Source organism: Adiantum capillus-veneris, chromosome 4 (genome assembly GCF_014529385.1).
Source record: "Adiantum capillus-veneris isolate H3 chromosome 4, ASM1452938v2, whole genome shotgun sequence".
In the NCBI taxonomy this organism is placed as follows: Eukaryota; Viridiplantae; Streptophyta; class Polypodiopsida; order Polypodiales; family Pteridaceae; genus Adiantum; species Adiantum capillus-veneris.
The window spans coordinates 53,687,888-53,711,109 of record NC_140934.1 but is presented as its reverse complement, the minus strand read 5'-3'; the positions used below and the strand labels follow the sequence as shown (position 1 = coordinate 53,711,109).

Genomic DNA, 23,222 nt, shown 5'->3' with positions numbered 1-23,222 from the left:
CTCTCTTGTAAATTTCTTACCTCTCTCTTCTCTCCCTAATAAGCTTATGTCTAGCCAAAGCTAGACTATTGTAAATATCTCCTATCCTCTACATCCTACCCACATTCTCTCATCTTCTCTCTCTATTGACTCTGGTATTTTAAATAATGAGGAGACAAGATGGGAGCCACAGTCACATGCACCCCATTTTCCTAGTCACCAAAGTGGGACACTCACCTCAAATAGAAATATTGCTAAATCCTCCCCTCCTTCCCTATATAAGGAGGCCATGAGAGCTCACTTTAAAAAAAAAAAACACACACACACACACCTATCCATACACACTCTTGTGCTACATTCTTGTAGCATGAACCCTAATCACATAATCACAACACCATCATCATCACCATCACCATGCACAAAACATGAGCACCACACCTCCACACCACTTGTAATTAAGGGTTGAAGGCACAATTTCAAGAAGAAGAAGGGTGGACACACTCATGATATTCCTCGCCATCAATTCCCATCTCTCCATTATGCCTCCTACGATCTTGTCCCCTTCTCATTTTCCTACCATACGCTACCTATTGTATTCATCTTTTGCAAGCAGTCAACACACTCCATCTTGGTGCCATACTTTGTGTCGCTTTGGATACATCTCCTTGTGAGTATGGTATATGCTTGTTCCTTGCCTTTTTTTTCTGCTTATGTAAAGGTGTGCGGATTCGCCACCATACACACACACTCTCTCTCTCCCTCTCATATTCCTATCATCTTGCTACTTCCATCTTGAGGTGTGCGGATTCACCACCTCTTGTATGATAAGTGAGCATACTCGCAAGTTTCCCCTACCTCATTATCTTCCTTACTAACATGCACGAGTAGCAAGCCCATTCTCACTCATTCACCACTTCTCTCACCTTATTCTCCGACCACCCCATTCCACATTTGGGCATGGATCTTGAAATTGTTTTCCATGGCATGCTTCATTGTGTATATGTATGCGTCCTAGCCGCATATCTTGCTAGGTGGTGCCCCTATTGTGTATCCCCCATGATGAGGCCATTGTGCATAGTCTTGGTGTAGAGGCCACCGGGTCTATTTTTCACTTCCGCCTCTCAACACGCTCTAGCTTCTTGTCTTTAACAAGCTCACACTCATCCAGTTTCAACACAAAATGTAATACCCCTCGTGACTCTTCAAATATGATGTTGTAAAACTCCACCATTCTCTTCTGCAACATCTGCAGGTCCATAAAAATGTTATTGAACTCATCATATGCTATGTTTGCTCCATTGCCACTGTAAGTTGCTTTAATATGAAACGGTTGTCCAAGATATTCTCCCTGTGCGTCGTTAAGCTGAAGCTTCTCTTTCCAAACACTTGAGGCTGATGGTAAAAGTTTGGATTTTATTCCCTTCTTAACAAATATGGATGAGACAGATTTTTGTATAGCTGAATATCCTCTTTTGCTTACACCAGGTGAATCAAGTGTGCCTTGTATCTCTTTTGCAGGCACTGAGTTCTCTGAAATAAAGCGGTCCACTAAATTTTGTTGTAGGACCTTAAACTTCTTGTCATGTACTATATCTGCTGCAAGGCTTCTACTTATAAGTGGCTTCAATCTCTTTCCTATATTGCTTTGGGGTCAATGTTTTCCTTGTCAGGATAGATTGAATCTCTACATGAAGACAATGCATAAGTAAATAGCAGAAAATTTACTTAACTAGCACTATTTAGGCACATGAAAACAATGCATAACTAGCAAAACAAAAAATTTACTTAACTAAAACTATTTAGTCAACCAAGAAGCATCACCTTAATGCTCGGATTCTTTTCTTGAGACCTTTGGATGTAACCTGGAATGTTTCAAGATTGTGCAATTTCTTCTTTCGGATACGACCACCGAAGATGGTGCCGTTCATTTGACAACTTCGTACCTTTCCTTTCAGTTCTTGTACCTCTGTTTTGTGTTGCAAAACGGTAACCTGATCTGTAGAATGAAAATGTGAAAGATGAACAATTTCACATTGTTGAGCTTGGAGAATGCCCTTATAAGTTTCAGCTTGCCTTGTAAGAGATTTACAATAACCCAGAAGGCCGTTTTCTCCATCATCCGCAAAGGTCAATAAGCTTGTAGGATTGACAAATGCTGGAGATGCATTAGTCATTGGATTCTTAGGATAGAGAGAGCCTCTCATCCATATATCTATGTGTTTAGCTCCCTCAGCTCTGAGCGTGTCTATAGATGCGGGAGGTATATGTGTGTTTGCTTTACTCCGCTTAATCAATGGTTGGTACTCGTTGTCCAAATCAATGTGAAGGTGATATTTGGCTCGTTTTTGCGTAACATTTGTGCCATTTGTGAATAGGCACTTGCGGCTTCGTCCCTCCATGTTAGCCTCATTCCCTCCATGTTGACGAGGTTCATTCAATGCAACTGAAAAGAAGATTATCCTTCAATCATTACAGACAAATGTTCAGAAGGGTAAAGAATCTACTTAAAGTACACTTTTTGAACTTTTACCATGACGGACCCGCCTCTATTATTCGCCATATATCCTAGAGAGAGAGTGCAAAAAATACATTTTCTTAGAAGGCCCTCCAAATGACCTCCGAAATTTCCTAATGCGCTATGATCACAAAGTAATCTCTTAAAAGTGCTTCACCTAATTTCCTGATTCCGCTACTTTCAAAGCTCATAGGCAATTTCCATTACATTGGTATCCGAGCATTTGGTTTCTCTTTTCTTGCTTAGGAAGAGAGGTCCTTAAGTAGCCTATTAATGGTTGTTTTTGTTAATTATATTAGGGATGTGGGACTGGGATCTATTATCAGTTTTGTTGAGCCCACTATGTGGAAAATGGTGCACACCTCGGGAGCTTTGGTCTTAATAATGGAGTCTTTTTAGACTTGCCTATGGCTTTACCATTATTGAGCCATAAGAATTCCGAAAGGAGATATCCCTCATCAACTTCGCTATGTTAGACTTACTCCACTACTCTATATAATTAACCAATTCGAGCCGTGGGTGTAGATACTTAAGTGCCTATTTTCAAAGGCTAAGAGGAGTAGCAACTAAGGTTTTGAATAGCCAAAGCATACACTAAGTAAACACATAAGATTAATTAGCATGGCTGACAATAACCAAGAGAGAAGAATGAACATTGATAACTTTGATTTTGCAGATGAAGGTGCAAATGATGATGCCCCCATGTTTGTTAATTATCTTGTCACTAGGTTGCAACAAGCTATGGGCAACCCCACTTTACAAGCCTAAGTTACTCAACAACTTTGTGCTTATGGGATTACCTTTCCTCTCCAAGAGGAGAGAGAGCTTACGAGGCCTCTTGATGAGACCCCCAAAAGAAGACTCTCTCCCATACGAGAGGAGGAATCCAAAGATCAAGAAAGCAGTGAATCCCTAAATTCATTCAAAGATGTGGCTCCACGAAGAAGGCGGACTAAACGATCGTCAACTCCTCCCAGGAGGAAACGGTTAACCCATAGTCCTTCTCCTCGTCACTCCGAAAGGAAAGAGAGGAAACAAAGGAAGAAAAGATCAAGAAAGAGGTCACACTCTTCTCCTTTTTCTTCACCTTCCTCCTCTTTTGACGAAAACTATGGCTATTCTCCTAAAGAATACAAGATGGGAGGACATCGCCATCATACCCTGCATGGTGAAGGTCACAAAAGCTCAATAAGTTCAAAGAGGGAGGAAAGAGTATCTCTTTTCTCACCTATGATGTCACCTTTGGTGCCACCGACAAAGTATTGACCTTCATCCAACAATTTGATTCGGCCTTTGGAGATGAGGGCTTCACAAAGTCCTCCAAGCTACACCATGTAGCTATGCACTTCCAAAAATTGGCTCGTCAATGGTGGGCTAGCCTTCGTGGCAATGGCGAAGCCCCAAAAACATGGAAAACTCTACGAGTTTCCATCATGAAGCAATTCCTTGCAAGCGATGCAAAGGACAAAGTGCTCACCGAATGGCGGAGTTTGAGGCTCGTCTCTCATGAGTCTATCCATAAATATGTGGAAAAGTTTTGGGATTTACATCTCAAGGCTACTGTCTTTCAAAAGATAAACTTTTCTTAGCAAAAGCAAAAATTTTGTGTGGGATTACCTAAAGAGATGGCCGAGTATGTCAACTCTCAACGGCCTGGTTCTATCAGCGAAGTGATCCACCATACCATGGTTGTTTCACGCATCAATTTCCAACAAGGGGTTAGACGGAAGGTCAAGCCCATGGAAAATAAAGACAAAAGTGATGCAAAGGGAAAAATTAATGCCCAAAATTTTTCCCAAGGCCATTCCAACAACAACAACAACAATCGGTCCAAGGAGAAAGGAGTTTACAAAGGTAAAAATAAACTCTCTCCTGGAAAGCTTGAAACTTTTCGCAAGGATCACAAATGTTTTAAGTGTGGGAGGAAGGACATGGCTATCGTTCTTGCCCCAAAAGAAATGCTCGCAACAAGACTCCTAGAGCTTCCACTATTGAAGCTCCAAAAGAGGATGCTCATTGCAAAGGATCATCTCTCTCCTATGCTTGGGGAAATGTAAGGGAGCATGATGCCTTCATCTTGTTTGACCCTAGTTCTACTACTAACTTCATATCAATGGAGTTGGCCACCAAGTTGGGCATTCAAGCTTTTGAGATGGGAGATGTTGTAACTGCCGATGCCGCTTTCAAGGGACAACAAGCTTCCGTTACTCCCTTGATTGGGAAGTTGAGGCTTCATGTCCAAAGCTATGTCGACAAAGAAGACTTCTTTATCTCTCCTCTCCAACATGACGATGCTATCCTAGGAGTACCATGGTTCAATCGCATGGCTGCCAACATGAATTTCCTTGAAAGGAGAATCTACTTCATGTATAGGGGAAAGAATATGTATATAGATGCTAATGAGTCTGGTCGTACTATACCACTTGTAAATCCTCTTGCTCTTGATAAATCAACGAAGAGCTCAGTTTTTGCGTACATGATTTTTGTCAAAGAATCCCTAAAAGGCCTTAATCTTTCATCAAAGGTGAATGGTAAGAATCAAGAAGAGTTAGACTTCTCTAACTTTCTAAAAGGATTCCAAGATGTGTTCATCGATGATATCCCTATGGACTTACCTCCAAAAAAAGGGGATGATGACCATTGAATTGAGCTCCTATTAGGAAGCTCACAGCCTAACAAAGCTCCCTATCGAGTTTCACAAGCTCAACAACATGAGATCATGAGTCAAGTACAAGAACTGGTAGACAAAGGGATGGTGAGGCCTAGCTCTTCTCCCTTTTGTTCTCCAGTCCTTTTAGTGCAAAAGAAAGATGGTACATACCGCATGTGTATGGACTATCGTGCACTAAACCATATCACTATCAAAACAGATTTCCCGTACCTCAGGTAGAAGATCTGTTTGATAAGCTACAAGGCTCTACCTACTTCAGTAGGATTGACCTTAAAAGTAGCTACCATCAAATAAGGATAGTGAATGAAGATATCCTAAAGACCGCGTTTCATACAACGTTTGGCCTTTATGATTATCTAGTCATGCCTTTTGGCTTGACTAATGCAACAGCTACATTCGATCGATTGAGGGAGAAATTTTTTAGACCCTTCCGCAAATTCACTAGAGTGTTCTTTGATGATATCATCATCTACTCCAATTCCTTGGAGGAACACAAGCAACATCTCCAAGTGATTTTTCAAGCATTAAGGGAGAATAAGCTTTTTCTCAATCAAAAGAAAAGCAAATTTTTCCTTCAAGAGATTCAATACTTAGGTCATATTATCTCTCGAGATGTTATCCGTATGGATCCATCAAAGTTGGAGGTAATAAAAGCATGGACTAATCCAAGGAATCTACATGAGCTAAGAAGCTTTATTGGTATGTGTGCATACTATAGACGCTTCATAGAAAAATTGTCTCAGATAGCAAGACCATTACATGACTTAAAAAAGAAAAACGTCAAGTATTCATGGACTGCTAAGAAGCAAAGTTCTTTTGACAAGCTCAAAGAGAAGCTTACCTCCCAACAACTAGTCCTTATGCTTCTGGGTCTCTCAAAGCCATTTGAGGTCCAATGTGATGCTTGTGGTGATGGCCTTGGAGCGATCTTGCTTCAAGAAGGGCATGACATAGCATATGAGAGCCGAAGGCTCAACACGGATGAACGGGTCTTAGGCATTTATGAGAAAGAGCTGTTAGCTGTTTTACATGCCCTAGACACATGGAAGCACTATCTATTGGGGACTCCATTCATTTTACGAACAGGCCATCAAAGTCTCAAGTACTCCATGACGCAAACAACGCTTTCCGACAAACAAATAAGGTGGGAAAATTTTCTTTCACAATTTAATTTCCACATTTCTCACATTGCTGGTAAGCACAATCAAGTGGATGATGCACATTCACAACGACCAAAAGTTAATGATGTGTCAATAGCAACTCACAATGATCTATCTTCTATGATAGATGAGTATGCTACTGACCTTGACTTTAAAGACATAATGTCAGCCCTTGCTTTGGGGAAGAAAGAGTAACCATTCAACTTACATGATGGTTATCTTCTCAATGGAAATAGGATATGTGTTACCCACTCCCTTCGTGAGAAAGTCATGTATGAGTCCCATGCTCCTCCCTATGTGGGGCATAGAGGCATTCAACCTACTCTTCGAGGAGTAGAGACGTACTTTTATTGGCCTACCATGAAAGTGGATATACAAGAGTATGTTTCAAAATGTGTAGTATGCCAAAAGACCAAGTATGATAGAGGGAAGCAACCTGGATTACTCCAGCCATTACCAATTTCTAATTCACCATGGGAGAGTATATCCATGGATTTTATCTTTGGATTACCCTAGTCTATCCATGGGAATACATGGATATGGACAATAGTAGACAGGTTTAGCAAGCAAGCACACTTTATCCCTGTCAAGAAGACTATTAAGGCACACCAAATGGCAACTCTCTTCATATCATAAATTTTCAAACACCATGGATTGCCAACATCCATCGTGTCAGATAGAGATCCTAGAATGACCAGTAATTTTTGGAAAGGTTTCTTCAAAAATATAGGTACAAGATTGAATTTCTCTTCGGCCTATCACCCACAAATGGATGGCCAAAGTGAGATAGCCAATCTTACGATTCTTGATCTACTAAAGACCTATGTTACAGAAGTAGATCAACGCTCACAATGGTAAAAGTATTTACCTCTTGTAGAGTATGCGTATAATAATACTATCCATACTTCTACGGGAAAAGCACCTTTTGAAATCATAGAGGGAAGACCTAAAAGTCCCTTGCTACTTAGAGTACATGGGAAGATCTTCGTTGTCGATGAGTATAGCCGTGACCTGCAAGCATCTTTTCAAAAGATTAAGGAGGCTATATCCATCTCCCAACTAAGGCAAAAATCTACTGCTCACAAGCACAGAAGGGCCTTAACATTCAAAGAAAATGATTGGGTCTCACTTAAGTTTCCTAAGGCTCAATTGAGGCAAACGACAGGTGAAAATCCTACGGGCCATCAAGAGTATCATGCTAAACTAGCAAAAAGATACTATGGTCCTTTTCAAATTCTGAAGCCAATCAATGAGGTGGCTGTTAACCCTCACGGCTCACGGACACCCATCACCTACGATGGACGTGTATTATGTATTTGGTAGAGTCAGGTACCGGGCTTGTCGGACCAATAGGGAAAGGTAGAGTGATCGCCGATGAGAGGCGCACTTTAACTTGGACATTCAAGGGATTAGTTGGTTAAGCATGGGCGCCCAAGTGTGAATGGGGTGAGCTCCTATAAAAGCCAACTAAACCTAATTTTTACTCATTCTCTCATTTGTGCAATTGAAGAGTGCTCTTGCTCCATCTCCATCTTCTTCTTCTTCACCTCCTTGTGTGTGTGTGTGTGAGAGAGAGAGAGGGAGAGTGTGTGTGCGATCGAGCATTACGAAGGCACGACGGCGGCGAAGCGGTTGAGCGCGGCACGACTGCAGCTTCTTCTTCATCGCGGCGAGGAATCCACCACGAAGGCGAGCGTAGAGCGGTGAGTGACACACCCTTTGTTTTCTTGAGCTTGCTAGTTTAGGCTTGTTGTGTGCTTGGAGCCGTTTGTGGCTCGCATACGGTGTATTGGCAAGTCCCTTGCTTCGACAGTGCGGCAAGGAGCGCACATTTTTGGCGCCGCTGCCGGGGATATGCCCTACACTAAGCTCGGTTAGCACTTTACGCTTCCTTGTGGTGCAATTTCTATCATAGGAAAGGCGGGGAAGGAGTGTGTGGAAGGTTTCTGTTTTTTGCGTTTTCTGCAATTGCTGTCAAGTTTCAATTTCTGCTATTGTGTGTGTTTTTTCAATTTCTGCAATTTCTGCGTTTTCAAGTTCGGCGTTTTCAATTCCCGCAATTTTTCGCATTTCTGTCAATTTTCTGCATTTCTGCGTTTTTTCAATTTTCTGCAATTTCTGCAATTTCTGCATTTTCAAGTTCGGCGTTTTCAATTTCTGCAATTTTCTGCATTTCTGTCAATTTTCTGCAATTTCTGCGTTTTTTCTGCGTTTTTTCTGCAATTTTTCTGCATTTTCTGCAATTCCTGCAATTTTTCCGCAATTTCTGTCAATTTTCTGCAGTTTCTGCGTTTTTTTTGCATTTTTTTTTAATTTCTGCGTTTTTCTGCATCAACAAAAAAAAAAAAAAAAAAAACGCGAGCGAGTGGGTGGCGATATTTTTCGAAAATAAAAAACGTGACTCTTAAAACGTACGGGTTGGTTTGTACAAAAGATAGATCGGGATCGTTTTCCCAAGCCCAGGCCCAGGCCCAGGCCCAGGCCCAGGCCTCAGTCCTCAGTCTTATGATATATACTAGACTCACTCTTATATATATACCCTACTCCCTCAAGAGAGAATGAGAGCATGTGGGACAAGTCCTCCACTCTCCTCCTTTCTCTTCCCACTTGCACCCTTAGACTTTCTAGTTTGGGCCTAGTTCCCTACTGGAAATTGACAGTTTTAGGGATTTCGAGGGCATAGAGTGACCAAACGGAGTGCTGTAAAGCACGGCACGACCCTCTGACCGATACGCTCGTTTCGAGCTATCACACGGCCCATTCCACGACACGCTCTAAAAAATCTAGCAAAAAAAACAAACAAAAAACACGCTAAAAACTAGTCACAAGGCCTCCTAGAGCAGCTTTTTGACACCTTAGGGTATTAAAAGCACATGCACTTACGCTCTGGGCGAGTGTTAGAACACGAGCATATTGAGGGTGCCTCTGTTCATACGGACACCCATTACCCATCCACGATAAGCTCTAGACCCTCAGCGGGGACACAAGGTAGCACCACCCAAGACCCTAAAATAGCCGCTAGTGATTCCTCCTCCGACTCAGAAATCATGGAAGCATACCCTACCCAAAACACTGAGAGAGAAGGCCATGCAACTCCCGAAGCTCCACAGCCTAGTACTAGTATGTTTAGCCGTTTCATGGAAACATTAGGTAGAGCTACTCGCTCGGAACCTGATGCAAATGAAGCACACAAAGGGGGTGGGGAAGTGGACTCTCCTTTCACATCGCACGTGGACCCCACACCCCCAAAGAGTGTCCATGTGGATATCCTACCAACTTCTTACCAAGAAGGCCCTGTTGAGCTGCCTCCTTCAGAAGTTCCCTCTAGAGTACCGTTGGTGACAAGTAAAACCACGGGGAGCAACATTGCTTCTACCTCACAAGAAACCGTTAACACGTCGACTCTAGAAGGATTGTTCATTAATGATCATTGGACATACGACCTCCACACTGAGGTGTTGACGGATCTACACTCTGGCCACGCCTACCATGTAGGATGGATAGAGATTGTACAATCCACCTCTAGTGCCACGAGCATCGAAGATCAACAGAAAATGATCTGTAATGTTATCCATGGCATTATTCAATCAGAAAGGCAAAACCGAGGGGTAAATATACTCTCAACTGGCCCCATGAGATTTCTGGATACGAGCAAGGCTCAACAGCCTACTCTATCTCAAATGGAGACTCCTCTAATGAGCCCCATGGACCCATCTTACGTCATTTCACCTGGGGTCTCTATGCAATCTGAGCCTCCGAGCGAAAACTTTAGCTTCCCTAACTTGGCTCAACCCTCTATCAAGGAAAACACAGTGCTCACTCCAGGGATAAGCCTGACAGAGAATGTACCGATGACATCTACGGTTAGCGCAGTGCCACTACCTAGTGTCGTAGTACCTAATATGGGGCCTCGACCATATGTGCCTCTAGCCCCTTATGCACACATGGCCCCCACACCTCCAATAGTACCACTTGCTTACGCTCCTCGAGTGCCGCTCCCTAGCTCTTATCTGAGTGGACCTATGCCCGGTTATGTTCCATATCCTGCATCATCCACACATATGCCAAGACCGGTACCCGTTCCTCTCCCACATATGATTCCAAGAGTACCTCCGCCGGCCCTGCCTCCTCACATAGGTGACTTGGCAGTGTTTGCTCAAACCATAGGTCGATCTATCGCGGAAAATATGCGTCATGCATCTGATAGAGAGCCTAGAAGTAAGGCAGTACAAATTGCCAAACTCACGCAAAAATTCAATGGGGACGAAGATGCTAGGAAACACATTGAAGTGTTTGAACAAGTATGTGATTCCTTAGGGGAACGCAACGAACTACATAAGTGCAATGCCTTAAGCTTGACATTAAGTGGGAAGGCTGGAGATTGGTATAGGACCCTAAGGGTGGACGAGAAAACAATCTACCCTACCCTTCGAAGGTTGTTTCTAAAGGAGTACATACGAGAAGGTGTGCTTTGGGGTGTAGCATCTCAGCTGCAGAAGGCCGAACGTAAGGAAGGAGAGTCAGTAAGGGACTTCATTAGTCGTCTAAAGCACTTAAACTCTCGCTGCCCTGTAAATGAGCGCTTCAACAATAACCAACTGCTTGATCGATTCATTCGAGGGTTGAGGAATGAAGGAATCTATAATGGACTAGTGATTAGAGGTATCACAACCTGGGAAGATGTCACTGCCAATGCAATCCAATTAGAGGACAACTTGATGATAGCAGGCATGAGGGTGTCTACTGACACGAGATCCACTAGCTCACAAGCCATTGAGTATGAACCCATGACTGCAAAGCCCATTGCCAATGAGCCAAAGGTATTTGAGACATTCTTGACAGACCTCACCAAGGCAATCCAAGAGTCTCTTAAGGATAATCGACCCCCTCAAAATAGTCACATGTATCCAAGAAGGGAGCAACAATGGTGTTCCATTTGCTTAGGTCCACATAGCACTAGTGAGTGCCCTACGTTTAGAGTAAAATTTAATGGAACTTGCAACGCATGTGGTAGGTATGGTCACCAAGCTAAGGATTGTTTAATGATCAAACGTATGATGGCAAATAGACCACTTGTAGCCTGGACGGATGCGCCTCGAGCTCCTGTATTGATGCCTACTCCACCTGTTGAGCAACTACCGCAACACATGGTCCCTAGATCTCAAAATGTTGTACAAGCTACACCGCTACCACCTCCTGTGCTAGGACCGCAGCCCCCGCATCCAAGAGTCGCCCCTATGAACCAAGTGGGTTGCGAGCCATCAAATGCTTATGCAGATGGTTGTGAGGAGGAAATAGACACTAGTATTGCCTACGGACTTGATACATTGGAAGAATGTCCTATATACTACATGGAAGATTGTTGGGGACAAGTCAAGCCGGTTTATCAAGCTGCTGCTCTCGCATCCAGAGGTCAAAATATCAACACCCAGGCTAGGAGGCCACCTCTTCAATGCTACGAGTGTGGTGGACCACATCGAGTAGCGGAGTGCCCTATTAGGCTGCAAAAGAATGCTGCACAGATGCAAATGAATCAAGGGAGTACGTCTGCAATGCCAATACTCACATGTAATCGTTGTGGCATAGATCACTTGATTGCCCAATGCCCCTATAACCCAAATGCGCCTAAAATCACACCCCTAAATTTGGTCGAAATTGCTAGTGTGACGTCACCAATACCACCCGTCGCACCCGCTTATGCGATTACACGGTCCATGCTTCAAGGGCCAGGACATATCCTCGAAGAGAGAGATACCGCGTCAGTTATCCAAGCAAAGAAAAAGAAGACACGAAGGAAGAAGTCGCAGAATACGGAAAATTCAAAGCCAAGTTCCAAAACAAACATAGGAACAGGAGATGACCCCGTGTATATGAATGACCTCGAGGATGATTCAGATTCAGTCGAGACAATGGAGACTAGAACCAATACCACAAAGGGAAAGACCGACAAAGAAAACCGTAACATGGAACCAAATGAAAACCGAATGAGAGAAAACCATAAAGAGCCTCTGAAAACACCACAAGTGTTTCCAAATCCAATCCAAGACCCCCAAGATAAACCGCAGGGGCAAAAAGGGAAGAATCGTAAAAAGAAGATTGGGACGTACCCAAACCCTGTAGACGAGATTAAGCAGGTGAAACATCTAAGAGGTTTAGTGGAGGAGACTCAAAGGAAACTAGAACCAGAACCCATGCATATCAAAATTCATGACACTGTGTTTCCCACGCAAGTTCATCCACCCCACATGAACCATAGACCGTTAGCCATATCTAGTATCATCCAAGAAGGGAGTGAGGACAGGACATCAGAAAGTGAGCATACACCCTTCTTGTTGGAAAGGATGTTTAACGAAGGAATACCTGATCCCATTGAGGAATATGAGATTCCATCCTCACCAGTTCCTAGTGAAGGACCTACACCCTGTAAAACGCCAATGAATGTTGCCAAACTAGTGGACTTCATGTCTTCTGAGGTCCGAACCACGATCATAGCAAAGCTGTATGGAGATCCTGAGTTATTCCTTGCACTTCGAGCATTCCTTAACGGAGAGCTACGAACGGGATTACCGCAGTTTGCGCAACCAAATAGGCCTGACTCGATTATGATTGATGAGGAAAATCATGTGCAATCACTTGACTTAGATGGACACGAGTCTGTGATTGAGGTACCCATTAACGAATTAGGGCAGTATTTTGAAGGCGACGAGTCTAATGCGACCCTACCCATCACTACCAAGGGATTAACTATAAAGGGAATTCTGGATGGTGGTGCGGGAGTTAGCATCGTTACAAAAGATTGTTGGGAATCCATGGGAAAACCCCGCCTCGGTGTTACTAACATTGTGGTAAAGATGGCAAATGGTACCATAGCCAAACCTATGGGGATGCTCAAGGATCTTAAGATCAAAGTTCTAGGACACAAGGTACGACATACGTTCATTGTAATGGATTTCTCTAAACACCTTATGTCATATGAAATGATTTTAGGACGACCATTCATGAGGGAAGCACAAATGGTTCACGATTGGTCTAAAAATCATGTCTATTTGCAATTCCAAGACTCTATCCTTAGAGTGGATTTGGTGACTGGTAAGGTACACCCCTTAGGGAGTAAAACCATTATTGATCATCGCTCTGACACCACAGTTCACTCGGCCCCACTACAATATTGTTACACTTGTAAGAAGGATATAGACATTGGCCAAGATTCTCCTTATATGGATGTGTTACCGGGTATGACGGAATCAGACAATGTGGATTGGGTCCACCTAGCATCAACCATAGACACTTGGGGAAATAGGGGGACGACCTGGGTAACACCTGAGGGGGATGAAATGCCTATACCCTTAAATATGCTACAAGCAATGCATATCGCTTCCGACAAGACTCATCCTAGTGTAACGAAGAAAACATACAAGTGGGTCCCTAAAGCTTCTTTAGTGACCATAGCTAGTGCTAAAAAACAGAAGCCTTGTAAGAAATGTACCACTCACTCCAAGAAAAGTAAGAAAATGTTGCGATGGATCCCTAAACGACTATTGGAAGCCCAAGGCTACTATCAAGGAAATGATCAAATCTGGGTGCCAAAACGTAGATTGTGCTCTTACCTATCACCTGACCCAAGTGAGCCCAATCCCGTAGCTCCAAAACGAATCAATGATCGTGGAAAGAAAAAAATCACAGAATGCTACACACCTGCTCCCGAGCTAGTTTGGGTACCAAAGAAAGAACGATTTGTTCCACCTAGGTCAGGAAGGGGGGAGTCCCATGAAGATTCTAGCTCCTCATGTAATACATCCATAGAGGTAAAAGATTCTACACAGCCTCCATCTATAGTAGTGGACCTCCATGAAGCTACAAAAGAATCCACACCTCTCAGTGTTCAAGAATCACCTGATGAACCACTTCAAGTTCGATCCTGGGAGAGTACCTTACCACCCTTGCAGCTTGACAAGGCACCTAGGGTAATAGAAAACTACTGGCAAAAATCCTCACCTATTACCAACTGGAACAATTGGTTTCAAAGAGTGACAAGCTCATTTCAAACGGTATGATCTACCCAAGGAAGGGGGGAGTGTTTGCTGACAGTCATCATTCACTTGTTTCCCTCTCAACCTTTTTCCCTGACCTCTTAATCTCCGATCTTAGGGAATGTACATATAAAGCTTTATACTCGCAAAAAAAAAAAAAAAAAAGAGCAAGAGCAATTAGCACACGAGTATGCACATTAAAAGTCAAAACATTGACTCAGACCTACACATGTCACATCTGGTACAGTGAAACAGAAACCTATGCCATAAAACACCTTTGATCCTCATCACTTGAATGATGGAGGGTAGGTAAGATTAGTACGATAGGAGTGTTTCTGTTTTAGAGTTGAGTGATTAGAAAGTTCTCTTTTCCCACTGATGTGCCTCCTAGAGGTATTGTTTGTGTTTCATAGTGTGTACAGGAGCGTGTTGCTATTGATAGGATTTGGATCTTCATGGAACCTTCAAATCAAGCGCGACCATCAACACAAACAGGTGTTTCTTGTCCATTAGCATTGCCCTTATCTTTTTTTGCATCCATGTTTGTCTGCTTTGATTGTGATCGGTAGCATAATATTCAGCGCATTGGCTTAGTATCCAACATTTAATTCAATGCAATCTTTTGTCATAATCACTTGTTTAGGTGTAAAAATCAAGCAGTCCGACTAAGCTAGTTTGACCAAGCTAGGTATTAGAAATCTTCTCTTAATACCATGGGGAATGCCTTCCTAATAAGCAATGGTTACTTAGGTTCTTAATCCGATTTAGGCAGCATTGTATGAAATGTACTAGGGCTTTCTAGTGGGCTTAACCCTATTGACCTTTAGCTTAAGTATTATAAAGGGAGTTTACTAATGTGATGAGCCTGGGGAGTGTAACAGTGTTATATGGCCCCCCAAAGTTACAAAATTAAAATGTTGAAAATGAACAAGCAAAAATCAAAGTGCCACAATGTAAAATTTTAAGCTGGAAGAGAAATCTCAGCTTGATTTGGTACTTCACTCACATGTATTGCCTATGGTACTAGAGCCCTAGAGGTTCCCAGTGTGGGCGCTTTTCCTTGAGAAGCAAAAAACCCAAGGCATACAAAATAAGCACACACATCATAATTGAATCACTGTGAAAAGACTTTGGGGGGTCAAAGAAAAAGTAATCAGTCAGGCGATGATTTCATGAGAAATTCCTTTTATGGTAGCTTAACTACAAAGTTTTCTAGATATAGCCTCTAGTCAGCCCTCGAACATGAATACTTGGCTCTCGCGATTAAACAACTTAATTGACCACAGAAAGTTAAGAAGCTTACCCATGGTATTAATATTAGATCTCTAGTGCTTTTCGACCGTCAAATTAGCGACCCCAGACTTGTTTAATTTTTTGCCTTTACATCTGTTTATGCATTTGATTACATTGCAATTTAATGTTCATTGCTAACAAATTGTTTGAAATTCTTTGACCAATCAATGTGTCTACCTAAAACTGCATATGCTTTTTAAGAGAATGCCATTACTGTGCCAATGTTGTTTTATTTTGCAGTGACTGAAGAAGGCTAAGGACATTCATCTCAAATGCTCTTCCACCTCGACGATCCAGCTTCAACTCAATAGCTTCCGAGGACGGAATCTACATCAGGAAGGGGGGCATGTTAACCCTCACGGCTCACGGACACCCATCACCTACGATGGACGTGTATTATGTATTTGGTAGAGTCAGGTACCGGGCTTGTCGGACCAATAGGGAAAGGTAGAGTGATCGCCGATGAGAGGCGCACTTTAACTTGGACATTCAAGGGATTAGTTGGTTAAGCATGGGCGCCCAAGTGTGAATGGGGTGAGCTCCTATAAAAGCCAACTAAACCTAATTTTTACTCATTCTCTCATTTGTGCAATTGAAGAGTGCTCTTGCTCCATCTCCATCTTCTTCTTCTTCACCTCCTTGTGTGTGTGTGTGTGAGAGAGAGAGAGAGGGAGAGTGTGTGTGCGATCGAGCATTACGAAGGCACGACGGCGGCGAAGTGGTTGAGCGCGGCACGACTGCAGCTTCTTCTTCATCGCGGCGAGGAATCCACCACGAAGGCGAGCGTAGAGCGGTGAGTGACACACCCTTTGTTTTCTTGAGCTTGCTAGTTTAGGCTTGTTGTGTGCTTGGAGCCGTTTGTGGCTCGCATACGGTGTATTGGCAAGTCCCTTGCTTCGACAGTGCGGCAAGGAGCGCACAGTGGCTTATCAACTCATTTTCCTAACCATTGGCTCATACACAATGCTTTTTATGTGGGCCTACTTAAGCCCTACAAAGGAGAGCCTCCAAATGAACCAATTATGAAGACCCTCCCAAAATCAAAGACCAAGTAGAGGTGCTACAACCCGAAGCTATCCTTCGGCATGACGACAAGGTACTACGACATGGTAAGATTATCCGATGGTATCTTATTAAGTTCAAAAATTATCCTTTTGAAGATGCTAGATGGATGCAAGGAATCCAGTTTAATGATAGTATGAACCTTGTCAATACTTACAATGCTACGTTAGAGTAAGAAAATGTACATGTTTCTTTTAAATCATCAATGGTTTTTGTCTTATAAGACTAATTCTCTCTTTATTGTGCACAAATTCAAGTAGTATGCATACTAAGAATCATGTTTGGGATGACAACGTCTCTCAAACACCATGTAGATTTTGTCACTCTACTTGGGAGGATGAAATGGACTAAAGAGCGGACATGCTTGCGGCAGCTATGTCTCCCAAGCACCAAAATGGATTAGTTATCCATCTTGGAATGATGTCGTAGGGTAAAAAGGGATCCTCTACCCGCTGAGACAAATTGACTAATGACTATGACTTTATCTCTTTTACCTCATAGTCAAGGACGACTGTGATTTCAAGAGAGAGGTAATGTCCTTAAATATCTAATATCTAACCAACCCAAATGATTTTCTCATATTAAATTGATCATTTAATATGGGATAATAAACGGGAACAAGGGTTAGAATATAGACATGTGCTTATGGATCTATCTCAACATGGGGCCAATGGTAAAGGGGCCCAAACGAGAGATGCTCTGTCAAAGAGAAAGGTTAACTAATGAATCTTGAAAGACCTTAGGGTTAGCTTCAATTAAGACCTCCAATGGTTAGTGTTAAAAGTCCTCTAACCTTAAGCAAGCTAGGCCTGTGCTTGAGGTGGGAACTCGACTTAAACTTAAGCAAGCTAGGGTTGTGCTTGAGGTAGGAACCTTAAGCAAGCTAGAGCTGGGCTTGAGGTGGGAACCCGACCTAAACTTAAGCAAGATAGGGCTGAGTTGGAGGTGGGAACTCCAACTAAGGTGCTTGTCATGCTTGATGACTAAGGTACTTGAGGTACTTGTCACATTTAATGAGGAAGTTTCTTGAGAAGCTTCCTATGCATGGGGGGTAAGATGCTTGAATAAAAAAGAGAACCTACACACTTAATGAGGAAGTTGCTTAAGAAGCTTCCTATACATAAAAATCTCAAAGTTAGGGAAATTCTAAAAGATCACATGGGACACATGTCAGACTCTCACTAAGATTAACCACATGGTGTGCTTGAGTGCTATTGGTTGGACTAAAGAGGGGTCCAATGAGCTTCTACTTCCATCTAAGAAATATCTAGATATTATGAAGCTCTCTCTCTCTCTAAGGGGTAAGCAGGAAACTTGTCAAAAGACTACCCATGTACTTGACTGCATGCTGCATGTGATTGGCTAGGGGGATAGGGGTCCAATGAGCTTGCAACATGCAGAAATGCCACCACTCGCCCAAATCAAGGAGGGGGCGTGCTAGGGGGATATACTCCACACACACACACACTCATTTGCAAGGCCATTCTCACTTGGTGAAAGTTGAGGAACACCACTTCCTTCTCCAAGCTTGTGAGAGTGAGAGCCTACACCAACACTCTTGGCTATGGAATGCAAATCCAACCAAGAGCCATGCTTCAATGCTTAAGCTTGCCACTTCTCCATCTTCATTACTATGCTATTATGTATGCTAGAAAGAAGAGTAATGATAAGTGAGGAACTATTTCTTTCTCCTATGGAATGTTTCTTCTTCCTCTTCCCTATCCTCATTCCCCGCTAGCTCTCTCCACCTTCGAAGGTGTTTGAGGCCTTGGGACTGAGGCTTGGGATAGTTAATGCTTTCTTCAAGTTTATGTTATGTTTGTGATGCATGAAGCTTTCCATCTTTATTGCATCACCTAGGTCATAAGGAACACAAAGATTGTATTGTACCAAGTCTCTCTTGATGGGAGAAACTATAATACAAATGCCTATTGGAGGGGGGACCGGCTCCATATGAGTCCGGTCCTCAACTCTTGTCATGTTCTCTAAACTCTCTCTCTCTTGCGAAAGTATTGTTCATACCAAGTTAACTAAGTACCATGTTTATGTTGCTACCATCAATTAAGTTCACCTGCTATGCTCACAAAGTAATCTTTTAAAAGTGCTTCACCTAATTTCCTAATTTCGCTACTTTCAAAGTTCATAGGCAATTTCCATTACAGGGCACTTATCCTTCGTTTCCCTTCCATGGAAGCAAAGAAGGACTTTTTGAAGAAGACGGGCATCTTTCTCGGAGATGACCTCACCCTCTTGTAGATTGCTCATATACAGGAGGTAATGCCAGATATTAGAGCGGCGAGGGAAATAGAAAAGATTTATTTTTATCGAGATGGAGGAATGGTGATACTAGAGCTCCGCATGACGGTGCAAGACCTACGGGACCACACTCAAATTTTCCACTTGGAATTGTAATGGATCCCTACACCTTGATGTAGATGCTTTTAAGGATAGTTTCACTAGGAGGGACATCATCTTCTACTCTGAGACACACCAGACCCCTTGGAAATCTATGCTACATGTCAGCGGATACAGATGGGAGATAGCTTGCAAACAAGAGACTCGATCAGAGCATAGAGGATGAGGCTCAGGGGGAGTGGAAGTTTTATTCAAGGAGGAGTTGCAACCATTGGTACATATAGCTCGCAGGGATGAGTAGGCTAGGTACATGTGGGTGAGACTAAGGGCAAAGAGAGGCAGATATCTCTACATTGAAATTTGCTATTTTCCACTGAGTAGATTAGTATACGCACCACCTAGATGACAATCTCCCTTTTCTATTCTAGATGAGGACATATGGTTCTATCAGAATGGTGACATTATCATCTTAGGGGACTTCAATGCTAGGATTGCCCATCACTAGACGATATTTTATGATACTTTAGAGAAGATACTCAGGTGAGGCATGGAAACTCTTTCATGAGCACTCCCTCCCTCTTTCCATTACTTCTACAAAGGCTTGGGTCCAATATGCATCATCTCTGTACACAGTTCCTGGACAACTGCCTCTTCCCGGGGGCCCCAAGCCATGCCCACACACGTGATTTTTCACCACTAGATGGTCAAGAACTCCATTGATAGGATGCAGACTGGGAGAACATATGATCATCATGGCTTAGTGACTGAGCATTTTATACATGCCAAGGATTTTCTATCAGATCTTCTAGCAGTGATGTTCAATTGTGCCATTTGTGAGGGCATGCCTGATACTTGGAGTTTATCTTTATTGTACCTATCTTCAAGTCAAGAGACCCTATGGATCTTGGGAATTAACGCACTATCATTATTGGACACGCATTGGCACAGTTGTATGCATCCATTCTTGAGCAACAGCTGAGTAGATGGGTAGAGAAGGAGGGCATATACACAATCAATCCATGGTTCCTGTTTTTTATTACTCTATTGTTGTGCCCAAAATTCTCTATGATAGGAGATTTATTATGCTTTTTGCGTGCTCCATGGATCCTTATGAATGTAAAGGTTTGAAGGAAACTACAAAAACATGTATATAATAACAATAATGAGTGTGACATATATAAAATTTGATGATAGTGCAGCAGAATGGCAAAAACGCGACTCTTTTATACATGTTTTTTATGTACAAAAAAAATTATGAGGCTAAAACAACCATGTGTAAGTTTATTACCAACCCATTGATGTTAATGGAAAATTTTATATCATGATCTATAGAAATCCTTAGTCTTCTCAATATGCAATCGATCGTAAGAAATGGTTGTTTCAGTGTTTGAGCAAAATGCAATGGTACATCAACTTCGGAGGCTTGTTATGACGAAAAGATGAGAAGTTTTACAAGTTTCTCATTTTTCCCATATGTAGTGGTTCTTGAATTATAAGCTCAAGAAAAGATTCTCTAAAAAGAGTGGATTTCTTTTGATGTGTAGAACCAAATGCTATAATGTACATAGTGTGATATATGCAAAAACGGATGCCATGGTTGCAGGCGTGTACATACCTTGTCGGGCATGCAACACACAAGAAGTGGCACTGATGCATGTTTTACCACATTTAATCATTCCTTTTTTTAAAAAGGAATGTACAAATGTCAAGCGTTTTGAAGTGGCACGCTTGTTTTGCTTAGAAAGTTCAATGCGGGTGATCTCGGCCAAAAATAGCAGGTTTCAAGCACACACATAAAAGACGTGCTTTCCAAGTGGAAAAATGAGGTTCAATACAAAATTTGAGCGTAGTGGGATTTTTCCCAACTTGTTTGGGCATTTTATAGACAAAAAGGGGCATTCTAGGGCTAAAAAGAACTCAAAATGCCACATCAACGATGATTCCATTATTGCTCAAGCTGAGAGGGAAGTTATAAAGCCAAGAATGAGCTCATTTGGGCATCTAATCAAGGAGACACAACCATTCCAATCCAGAGTGCTAGTGCGGTCCTGTGCTACTTCCATTACGTGTTCGAGGCTGTGAGGCCACCAATTAGGGTTCCCCCTTCTCAAATTAAATCTTAGGCTTATCCAATGAAGTTCTAAAGCTTCCATGAAATGGTCACAAAAAGTAATTGAAGCGCCAATTTAAGGTTTTTAACAGGGCGAAAGAGCACTGCATTTGTGCAATTGGGAGCGAGGCTACCTAAACTTCACACACACAAAAGTTTTGAGTTGATCTTTGTTCTTTTTCAAAGTGAATCTTTCATGAATGGAGTTGTTTTCTTTTGGAGTGTGTTTTTAGCTTCAAATCTTCTACGAGTTGCTTGATTTTGCTTTGAATCCTCACAATCAGAGGCCCGACGCTTTCCTAGCTCCATTGCACACTTCTTAACACATTTTTAGTAAACCCGAAGCGAAAAGGGAGTGCAATTTGATCCCGTCAAAATGCAAATGTTTCAAGCCTTTGTTGTGTTTATGCAGTAGCAGCAAGCTGCTGAAAGGAGGGAGCTTTCTTGAACCAAAGCACTTCAATCAGTGGTGAAGAAATTGGAAAAATTCAATGGTAAAGATGTAACAAAATATCTTTGTGTGTATGTAAAGGAGATGGAGTTGCATCGAGTGCCCGAAGCAGAGATGGTACAAAGTTTTGAGCTAGCCGTGGTTCCTAACATTAGAGAGCATGTAAGGGGAATTAGAAATGATCATAGGGGAACTTGGGAAGCATTTAAATTAGCTTGAAAGGAAGAGTATTTCATGGTGGACTCTGAAAGGGTGACAAAGATAACTTTGCTAGAGTGGGTAGTTAGGCCAAAAGAGGGACTTTCACCTACCAAACTACTAAGGGAATTTGAACGCCACCATGATCAACTCTCAAAGAGTGAAAAGGCTAACTCTAAACTCATAGAAGATGGAGCTCTTTTTACAAGCAGTAGGAAAAGAGATTCAAGTGAAGTTAGAGACTTTTCTACTTGAGGATAATGATGTTGAGCATGGCTTAAAGACCAATTGGATTGAGGTCGAAGATACCATTTCACTGCTAGCTAAGCAACAACGACAAAGAGATAAGATGATAGTCAACCATACTCGATATCCAAGTGTTCTTGAGAGTCCCATAAAGCCTCTGATTGTGGCTCCAAAGAGTGACAAATCCATCCTAGATATATTGTTAAAGGAATGCAAGATCTAAGATTAAAGCTTACAAGGCTAGAAGAAAAGGGGCAACCATCAGGTCAATCTATGAGGCAACGACCTAAAAACAAAGAAGGCTTTGTAAATAGATGTATATGGTGTGATAGTAAGGACCATGCAAGGAGAGATTGTGAAAGATTCAAATATGCTTTGATGAAGGAGCTTGTTTTCTTTAAGGATGGTAAGATTGAAATGGGTAAGCTCTTGGGGACAAAGTTTGGAAAAGGCAGGATGAAGAAGCTAGTTGAAGACATGGCTACTAGCCATGCCATTTCAATGGTCAAGGCTTCCGCCTATGGGTTGAAGGTGGAGCCTATTAACAAGAAAGGAGTTAGGATTGGAGAAGAAGAATCTAATGGATTGGGGAGATATGACCATGCGTAATAGAATCTTCTATGAAGGGTAAAATGACTAAGGAGGTTTTGCATGAAGCTGGAGATTGCATTCGGCTAGAAATAGGTTGGAATGACCCCGTAGACTCTTTGTCAGTGCATGCATACATTGCTAAATGTCAAGCCAACAAGGCTGTTGTTGGAGAGAAAAAACATGGACGTGAGAATGGGGATGAAGGGCCTTCAAAAAGGGCCATGAGGAGTGGAGACATAAATGAAACAGTGCCTCCTAGACCAGCTTCTCCCCAACAGATGCATATCCATAAAGTGGCCTATGCAGGAAGCCTCTAAAGCGAAGAAGAATGAAGCAACGAAAGCCAAAGCAAAGGCTCCGGCCTACAAACTCCAATTTTATATAGAGGCAGCAAGATTGATCTCAAAAAGGTTTTGGAAGAGAGGATTTTGAACATTAAGGTGGAATTTACCTTGGGTGAGGTCCTTGGCATAGCAAAGCGGGAGTTCCATGAAGAAATAATTGATATTATAAAGAGAAAGCGACAAGATTCTCTTACTAAATCTATCCATGTATAGGATG

General features: G+C 42.3%; 1 pseudogene; it reads left to right on the top strand.

The window, feature by feature from the left end:
- LOC147459176 (uncharacterized) overlaps positions 1 to 22,679 on the top strand; it is a 109,692-nt pseudogene extending 87,013 nt beyond the window's left edge.
- The last annotated feature ends 543 nt before the right edge of the window (positions 22,680 to 23,222 follow it).